The sequence below is a fragment of the Mastomys coucha genome, unplaced genomic scaffold, assembly GCF_008632895.1.
Source record: "Mastomys coucha isolate ucsf_1 unplaced genomic scaffold, UCSF_Mcou_1 pScaffold15, whole genome shotgun sequence".
Taxonomy (NCBI): Eukaryota; Metazoa; Chordata; class Mammalia; order Rodentia; family Muridae; genus Mastomys; species Mastomys coucha.
In genome coordinates, this window is record NW_022196897.1 from 133,711,020 (window position 1) to 133,720,130 (window position 9,111).

A 9,111-nucleotide genomic window follows, 5' to 3' on the forward strand; every position below is an offset into this window, starting at 1 on the left:
GGAACAAGTTTGAGGAACATAATCTCATAGTACAGGGCATTAGTGAGTGGCTTCCAAGGTTCCTATGCCATCCTTATCACCCAATCTCTCCCTTCTAGGCTTTTCCCTTGTGGGTTTGGCTCTCCCTTTCCTGACGGTCATAACCACAGTTTCTGTCCTTGGGCATGGTTATCCCAAGCCCTGTCCTAATGTGGTGGTAGAAGTCTACATTTAAGTGAAGATAAATGGAATTTTAGAATTTTAACACAAAGAGAAGTAGAACAAGCATTGATGTCATGAAGCTGAAAGTTATAGCTGGATGCAAGGAAGAGAAACGACTGACTCCAGATGCTGGGCTATTCAGAATTCAAAAGCCGTTATGCTCTGCTAATCTCTGGACTTCTTGTCAGAGCGCATGAAGAGATTCCCATTAGGTTCTGCCACTACAGTGAGGATACTGACTGTGCTGCTGAATATCAGCCTCATCTGTATGAACTTGAACAAGGTTTGAGTGTGGTACTGTGGATTGCTTGTTATTGGCTCCCAGAACGGTCAGCTTCAAGGCCTGAAGTCAATTATAAATTAAATATCATTAATAAATTCTGTGAGAAACAAAGGTTATTAGGTCACACCTCTTAAGGCAGAGTCAACAAGCCCTTTCTTCTAAGGGCCAGATGACAAATACACTAGCCTTTGCAGGCCATTTGGTCTCTGCTGCTAGAGCAGAGAAGCTGCCACAGACCATATGTAAATGAATACATGTGGCTGCCTTCCAATGCAACTTGGTTTATGGACTGTGAAATTTTATAATTCTCACGTACCATGAGATATTTTTCTTCTGTTAATTTTTCCTAAACATTAAAATATGTAACAACTATTTTTATTGGCTCACAGGCTGCATTAAAAACAGGCAGCAGGACAGATCGGGTCTTCAGGGCATTGATTTTTCAACTTTCTTTACACACACTTAAAAAAAAAAAGAATCTCAGAAGATACAGTATTTGCTTACAAAACTTTCCTCTAGTTGGAGGAAGAAATAGAAAGGAGGAGAAGCCCATTGACTAAGAAACATTTTATTTAAAAAATATGAAATAAAAGTCTTATCCACTAGAAATGTTGAATAAGTCATGGGAGTTAGAGAGACATTACTGACTATGAAGGAAGAGGGGGAGAAGAAAAAAGCAAAATGCAATGGATATTTGAAAACTTGAAGGTGGAAAAGGAAGGATGAAGAGGGCTTTGCATTAGAGAACAAGAAAGAAATGCTGTTCTGTGTCTTTAGTAAGAGGAAAAGCAAACTTGTAGTGCCCTTCCCCCAACAAAACCATGATCTTAATAGCTCCAGATCTTAGTTAAGTCTCGTTCTCACTGGATACTGGGAATGCCTCATCTTGTGACTTACTGAAACTCTGATACTGAGTTCTAGTCTCTGAACTCACCACCACCAATGTGTGATAATTTACATCATGTTTGGCTGTTAACAAGATCCATCTTTCCCATATACCAAGGAGCTTCTATACTCCAATTAGGTCAGGCAGAGTCAGTCAACAGGAGCCCTGGTTTCTGACCCTTCAGATTTCACATTTGTGTACACTCCATTGTGTGAATTCCTGTTCTGACTGCTCTTCAATGCAGTAGACTATTCTGACTCCATATATGTATTTTTTTAAACTTAAAAAAAAATCTGTTGTTAAAAATGAGTTGCATAGTATTTTCAATGATACAGTGTACACAGTTCCAGTTGCTAAGACATCTAGTTCCCACAGGCAAGTGGTTTATAACAACACACATCATGTTATAGCTCTGAAGGTCTGAAGGTGAGAGGTCCAAAATCCCAGAGCTGAGGGCCTTCCAGAGGATCCAGGCAGAATCTTTTCCTTTGTCTTTTGTTGGGGCTAAAAATTGCTTTCTCGTTCTTCAAAGTCAACAGCACAGAGACCATCTTAAATCCCCCTGTCTTATTCCTCTCTTCCTCCCTTCTTCCCCGACTCCATCATCACTTCTCTTCATTGACTCTTCTGTGGCTCTGTTCTACCTTCTACAGACTCTATGGGTGCACTAATCATCAAGTGAAAGCCCCTGGAGTGAAACCAAAGGAAAGGATTAGAAGCCAAGCAAGTGAGGAAAAGCCTTCTTGCCCAAATGGTATAAAGTCCCCAGTATTTCTGGTAAAGCACATAAACAGATACAGGATTTGGATTGCAATTTATGAACTCTTAAATGACCTAGTTACATCTTCTCCACTAAATTGACTATTTCCATTTTAAAACCTCTGTTGTCGGGTACATTACCCACTGGGCAATCAAAGTGTCAACATCTGTACTGTAATTAAAGAAAATGTGTTTTCTAGATTTTTGCCACTTTCATTGTGTTTTCCCTTTTAAAGAATTGTCTGTGCATAGCATGGAGTTGGTTCAGTCTGTGCTGGGAAGAGTTTGCATTCAGTGAAGGACCATGTTGACAATGAGCGTCTTACATTGTAAGCTACCTGATGCAGCAGAGTGTGCAGAACCCATTGGCAGTTGTGGTCATGTGACTCAGTCGTCCTCAGATTCCTCTTTGGAGTAAGTGAGTTTTCCAGGAACTGTGACATGCATGTTAGCCAAAATCATGGATCTATGCCATGTTACTCTAAGACTGATGGCAATATTACATTTAAAATAACAAGCAAACAGTCTACATACCTGACAATTGGGCAATTTAGAAAGCTATATTTTCAAGCATATGGAATCCTTTTCTTAAAAATGCTATAAAACAATTACTCTGTAGAGGTCCCTGATGGAAAGTTCTAGAAATCTTGTCATGCCCTGATGTTTACAGTTTTTGCTTAATATTTATTAGACCTGTATTACGTATCATTTCCCTTCATTCTTTCCATTTTCTGACAACTTGCTTTGTGTTAGGCATCATATCAAGTACAAATCAAAAATCATTTCCTTAAACTCTTATAGCAAACAAGTGTCCACATTATTTTTATTATTCCCATTTTACAGAGGGTGGAAATAAATGTAAGTAGATTGAACTGGCCAAAAGTACAGGGCATCTGTGAAACCAGATTTCAATTGTTAGTCATAAATACTGATATCCGGCCTGTAACCACATGTCTTCCCTTGAAATGGCTTATGCAAAAGGAAATGTCAAAAGAAATATGAGCTTTTATATTTTTACATACAGTGTGTGGATCTGCCTCTGAGGTGTGATAAATCTTCATTAAGACAGTCTTGTGGATGGGGCACTAGATAGATCAAGAGGCACTGGCATAGTATTAAAATAGTCCGATAGCAGAAACACTCATATGTACTAGTTTGTTTTCTTTTTCTGTAACAAAATGTTAATGCTGGCAACAGTATAGAGTAAAAACTCAGCTCACAGGCTTTGGCAGATAGTGTTACATGACAAGAGTGCCTGAGAAGTGGCTGAGCATGGTGAAAATCTTGTCATTAACAACACGATCACATTTAAAGTACTACATTACTAAACAAACTAACTCACTCCCTGATGTAGACCCTAATCTCTTCTAAGAGGGTTTAAGCCCTATGTCTTAAAGAGTCCACTAATTGCTCAGTATAATAATGGAACCAAGCTTCCAGAACACAAGCTATAGCACCAGATTCTGATCAACAGGACAATGGATATATAAATGGTGGCATATTGAGTTCCACTCAATATCTTAAAGAACTGAATGTGTGACTGGGTCTCAAAACATTACACTTAACACACAGCCAGGTCATGGGATCAACATGAGCATGTATTTCTACTCTTGGCTGGCTTTCTGGAATATAGAATTTCCCTGACCTCAGCCTTTTCTCTCAAAATAAGGATGAAGCCTACATCATGGGGTTGGGGATGTCTTCTTCAGATCTTCAGCCATATCTTCTTCCAGTTGGTACATATTTTTTCTATTTTGATTTTTCTTGCCCTTTCTTCCACAGCTTCCCTTCCAACTTCAAGTCTTTAGAGTACTGGAACCTTCTCTTCACAACTCCCTCAATATCAAGGTAAGTTCAAACTTGACTCTCAGTTGATGGCCTACTGTTCACTGGGAAGTCAACAGAATAATCATCTTCCCTAGGTTCAGCCTTTTGCATACAGCAACATTGTAATTAAAACACTTGCTTTTATTAGGCTTGCAGATTCTGTATGCACAGCTCTATCACCACTTTGGTGCATACCACAACACCACTCCACCACTCGGTGAACTCTTAACACCCATGAGAAGCAAGAGTAGACAGTACAATACAGCTGCTGAGTGAGTGATACTGTTGAGTGAATTCAAAGACAAACCACCAACAACTTGGAAGATACATTTGCAAAATATATATCTGAGCAAGGACTGATGTCCAAAGGACACAAAGATTTCCCAAAACCCAACCGTAAGAAAACAAACAACATATGTGAAAAATGGCCCGCAAAATCTTAAGAGACACAGATAGCAGGGAAGTATGTAAGCAACATATCTCATTGGAAACTGCAAATTAAAGCAGTGGTATACCTTACATACCTATTAAAATGACTAAAATCCAACACTTGATGACATCTATGCAGAGAACAGTGTACACAGAATCATGGCTCTTGGTAGTGGGAATGGAGAATGACTTGGATTCTCTGGAAGGCTAGCAGTTCCTTACAAAACTGGACACACCCTTACTTTATCATTCATTAATTCCCACCTCCAGACATTTACTCGAATGAATTGAAAACTTAGATTCACACAGACATCTGTATGAGAATATTTTAGTAGCCTTATTTTTGAGTGTCAAAAGTCAGAAGTAGCCACAATGTTCCTCAGTGGGTAAGTAGATAATTGGCAAAAGAATGTTAGCCAGTAGTTAAATTCAATAAATGATCAAGTCACAGAAATGGCTGGAGAAGCCCTAAATGCACTCTGCCAAGTAGAAGAAGCCAATTTGAAAATGCTACATATTATGCAAGACACATTCCAGAAAAAAATTTTGCAACCAATAAACAAAGTCATTGCTCTCAAGAAAAGCAGGATGAGTGGACAGAGCACAAGGGACATTCCTGCCACTAAAACTGTTCTGTCTGATATTGCTGTGGTAGAATTAATCACTGTGTATGTGTCAAAACCCATAGAGTGCACAAGCTTGGTGTTAACAAGGGCTTGTGGCATACACATCTGTAAGAGTCGGAGGAAGGAGGTTTGAGAGTTTGGAGCCAGTATGAGCTACACAGCAAGTTTCTAGTATTTTAGAAACAAAGCAATCAGGCTAGAAAGATGGCTTAGCATTTTATAAAATGTACTGCTCTTCCCGAGGACCTTTACCCATATCAGTCAGCACACAACAGCCTACAACTCCAGCTCCAGGGACATCTGATGAATTTGTCCTCTACAGGCACCTGCACTTACATGCACATACCCACAGATAGATGTACACATGCATATAATTTTTAAAAATTCAAAAATACTTTTAAAAACATCTACTTATTTTATACGTGTGTGTGTGTGTGTGTGTGTGTGTGTGTGCATGTGCACTCATACGCACATGCCTGGGTGTCTATATGTGCACCATGTGCATACAAAAGTCCTAGAGGTCAGAAGAGAGCATTTTATCCTCTGGGAATAGATTATAGGTAGATATGCAAGTAGATATATGTAGGTGATGGAAAACCAAATTCAGATGTTGTGCAAGAGCAGTAAGCAGTAATTGCTCTTAACTGCTAAGCTCTTTCCCCAGCATCCCTCCCAAAGAAAATTCCAAGAAGAGTGCCTTAATGGGTGGACCTTTTGCATGAGACTGACAAATAAAGATGTTATATGGCAAGCATGGACTGAAAGTCACACACTGGTGATGGAAGACCACAGAGACAAAGTACAATGAATAGCCACTGCAGAAGCCCTCATTTTGATAGTTTGAATGTCTCATTTTAAGAAAAACACAAATGTTTTGACCATTAGACTTTATAATATGGAAGCAATTTCACTGTTAAATATAGTTTTTACATATAATCAGAATCAGATTAAAATTTCTGCAAGATATTTTGTCCTTTATATTTCTATATTATTCATTTACAATACATCTTTTAATATGTATGCGTAAATGTAAACACAGAGGCAAATGTCCCACCAGAAGAATTTTTAGAAGACCAGCAGCTTAGCCTACTTATGAAACTAATTTCCTTTAACAAACTCTTAAAAATATTTTTGGGTTGTTTTCTTGTTTGTGAAGCTGATTCATGGGTTGATTCCAACTCAATGGGACTCCAGATTTTGAAATAATGAGGCTTAAATGAGTCATCTTTTCCTTTGCTCAAAAAGAATAAATAACTCATGCTAAAGACCATTCAACATGCAATTAAAGTTAATAGACATCACTTAATTTCAGCCAGAAATGCTCTGAGCATCCAATCCAGTCCCAGCAAGCATTAAATAAGTCAAACTGGGCATCTGGTCTTTATGCAGTGGAAACAAAACAAGCCCCAAATCCCTCTTAATGAAAAGCCATGACTTTATCCCAGATCCCAGTTCCACTACAAGCTTGGCACCTGTAGACTCTGCCAGAAGCTTTGCTATGGTTGTTTTTTCCTTATAAAGTTTAATAATATGAAAGGTTGTGTTCATAGTGAAAAATGCTTCCCTTAAAGAGCAGGGCCAGATTGATTGGCTCTGTCTACGAAGTAAATGTAAAAGGACGTGAAAGAAAGAGGCCAGCAAATCACATTTGCAAAGTTAACACTCTACACTGGAAGAAGATGGCACTGGACAGACTGGAAATCCTTCAGGATGAGTTTGAATGGCTGGGTAGAATTTAGTATAGCCTAGGCTACTTTGTGTGGGGAGGCTTTCATGGCAGTGGTGTCACAGGAGTGGGTCTCCACAGTCACTAACCCTGAATAGTGGGCTTGGACAGGATTAACAGAAGAGAAGCACAGGGGCCCTCAAAACCACAAGAGATTTATTCACTTATTACTAGCTCTGAAATAATAAAACCTGAGGGAAACATGTCTCATTTCTCTAGAAAAATTAATTCAGGTTGTATCTTGTAAACCTTTATCTTCCTCATACTTTGACAGGCACCATTTTAAAATCAATGTTATTATGCTGTAATTTGTATTACAAATTTGTACAGATTTGTACTCATTTTCTGTTTAGGGTTTAATGAGTGCTGAAAAATGCAAACGTCCATTCAACCAACATCTGATCAAGACATACCATCTCCATGGTTCCATGAAGGTCCTTGAATTCTTTGCAGTAAACCTCACTCCTATCTCACATGACTGTTTACCAACGTCTCTTACCATAGATTACTTTTTGTTGTTCAAGAATTTAATACAAATTAATTCCTAAGCATCTAGCTTTCCTTGTCCCTCTAAATCTTCCTTGATTGTTCATTAACTATGTGAAATTTCCTAGTGAGGAGTGTTCCCCTCTACAGATAATCATTGAGCTTCTACAGTTTCCTGCTAATGGATATCTGAATGGCTTTCAGACAGAGGCTCTACAAATAAACTGCACATGAAGATCTATATCCAAGACTGCATAGGCTAGGATTTAATTTCTATTAAGTAACTATCTAAGAACAGAATTACTGGATTGTGATGGTCTCATAGGTAGCCTGAACTTCAGGTCAATCTTCAGCACTGCACACTCTCACCCACCACACCCAAAACAAATGGAATTCAAATAATGAAGGTATGTTTAGTTCTTTAAGAAACTAGGGGCTAATTTTGAAGAGGATACATCACTGACCTTTCCAGCAGCATGCATCCCAGTTCCAACTGAGCTTTTTCTGATAGCTGTGACCATAGGCAACCTGTAAGTACCTGCTTCCTCTCTTCTACTACTACACAGAAGCATATCATCTGACAAAGACAGAGAAGATGGCCAAACTGGGGAAGCAAGGAACATCAATGGGGTCTGCCTTAAATCAGGCAAAGCCCATTGCGATGTGTGTAATGACTTGGGGACTGCAGAGAGTGTCTTTAGCACACATGGGTCTGGATGAGGGGGAAATGTGGACACAAGTATGCTTATTTGAACATAAAACATTGTCAAAATGCACATATTGCTCAGCCTTCCACTTCTCCTGTTGAGAAGTCTCCTGTTAAGAGTCTTCTATGAGACTCTCACAAAAGGCTAAAATGCTAGCTTATTCATGACTGGTTGATGAATTTTTTCATATATCAGTTTGCAGATGTTGTTCCTGTTTATGTTTAGTAGGAGGTAGTGAATCCTAGTGATTCATACCCTATATAATCATCTGTCATCTGTGAACAGATTTTGGAATTCTCTGCTCCAATGTCCCAGCCTAGGTGGGGGGAGTAGAAACACTACTTATTGTTCAATAAATACATGTCACTTTCATAATTAATAAGTTATAAATTTTAGGTGATTTTCCTGATACTTGTCAGGAGTCATCTAGAAAAGGCTAAAGCTAGCAGGTGACTTTCCTAGAATTGGCCTACCTTATGCATGGCCTAAGACTGGTGAGCTCTGAGAGGCCTGATCCCAAGAGACTTCTTGTAGCTGATATGCCTTTCCTGTCACTTTACATAGCTTAGGGACTCCTGGGTATTAGCCTACCCTATTGAGCAGATTTCCTGCAGACCAACATAAAGATGAACTTTCATGAATTAATAATGTTTAGATGATAATGATTTTATAGAATTCCTGATTTGATTGAAATAATCTTAGAAGGAAAATTTTAAGAGATGGAATGTTGTAATAAAGTTAGAATCAAGAGTAGAATGTGCCCACTCCTCCTAACAGTAAGCAAAGGTTGCATAATAAGAAATCCAATGAGCTTTCATAATTACACGAAAAAGAGAAATAGGCTTGGGACAAATTTATGTTCAATAAAAAAAAAAAAAAATTAGGTCCAAAGCTAAAGCCATAGGTGTGCATTACAAGGCAAGGACATGTAAAAATTTACTTTGAACTTATACTGAGCTTACAGTATGAAACACTGCTTTGAACTGTTAGAGATATCTTTCTGTTATCCCCTTTTATGTAACACTTTTTTCCTATGAGGTAATTCTTTCTTACATAGACAACTTTTTGTCTGAAAGCTATAAATAGCCAAAAGCAGTAAAGGAAGGTGGTGTAGCTGTTTTCCTCTTCGCCTGGTGTGTGTGCTCTGTGTAAGTGACACCTTTCCTCCCCTCCCCTCCCCT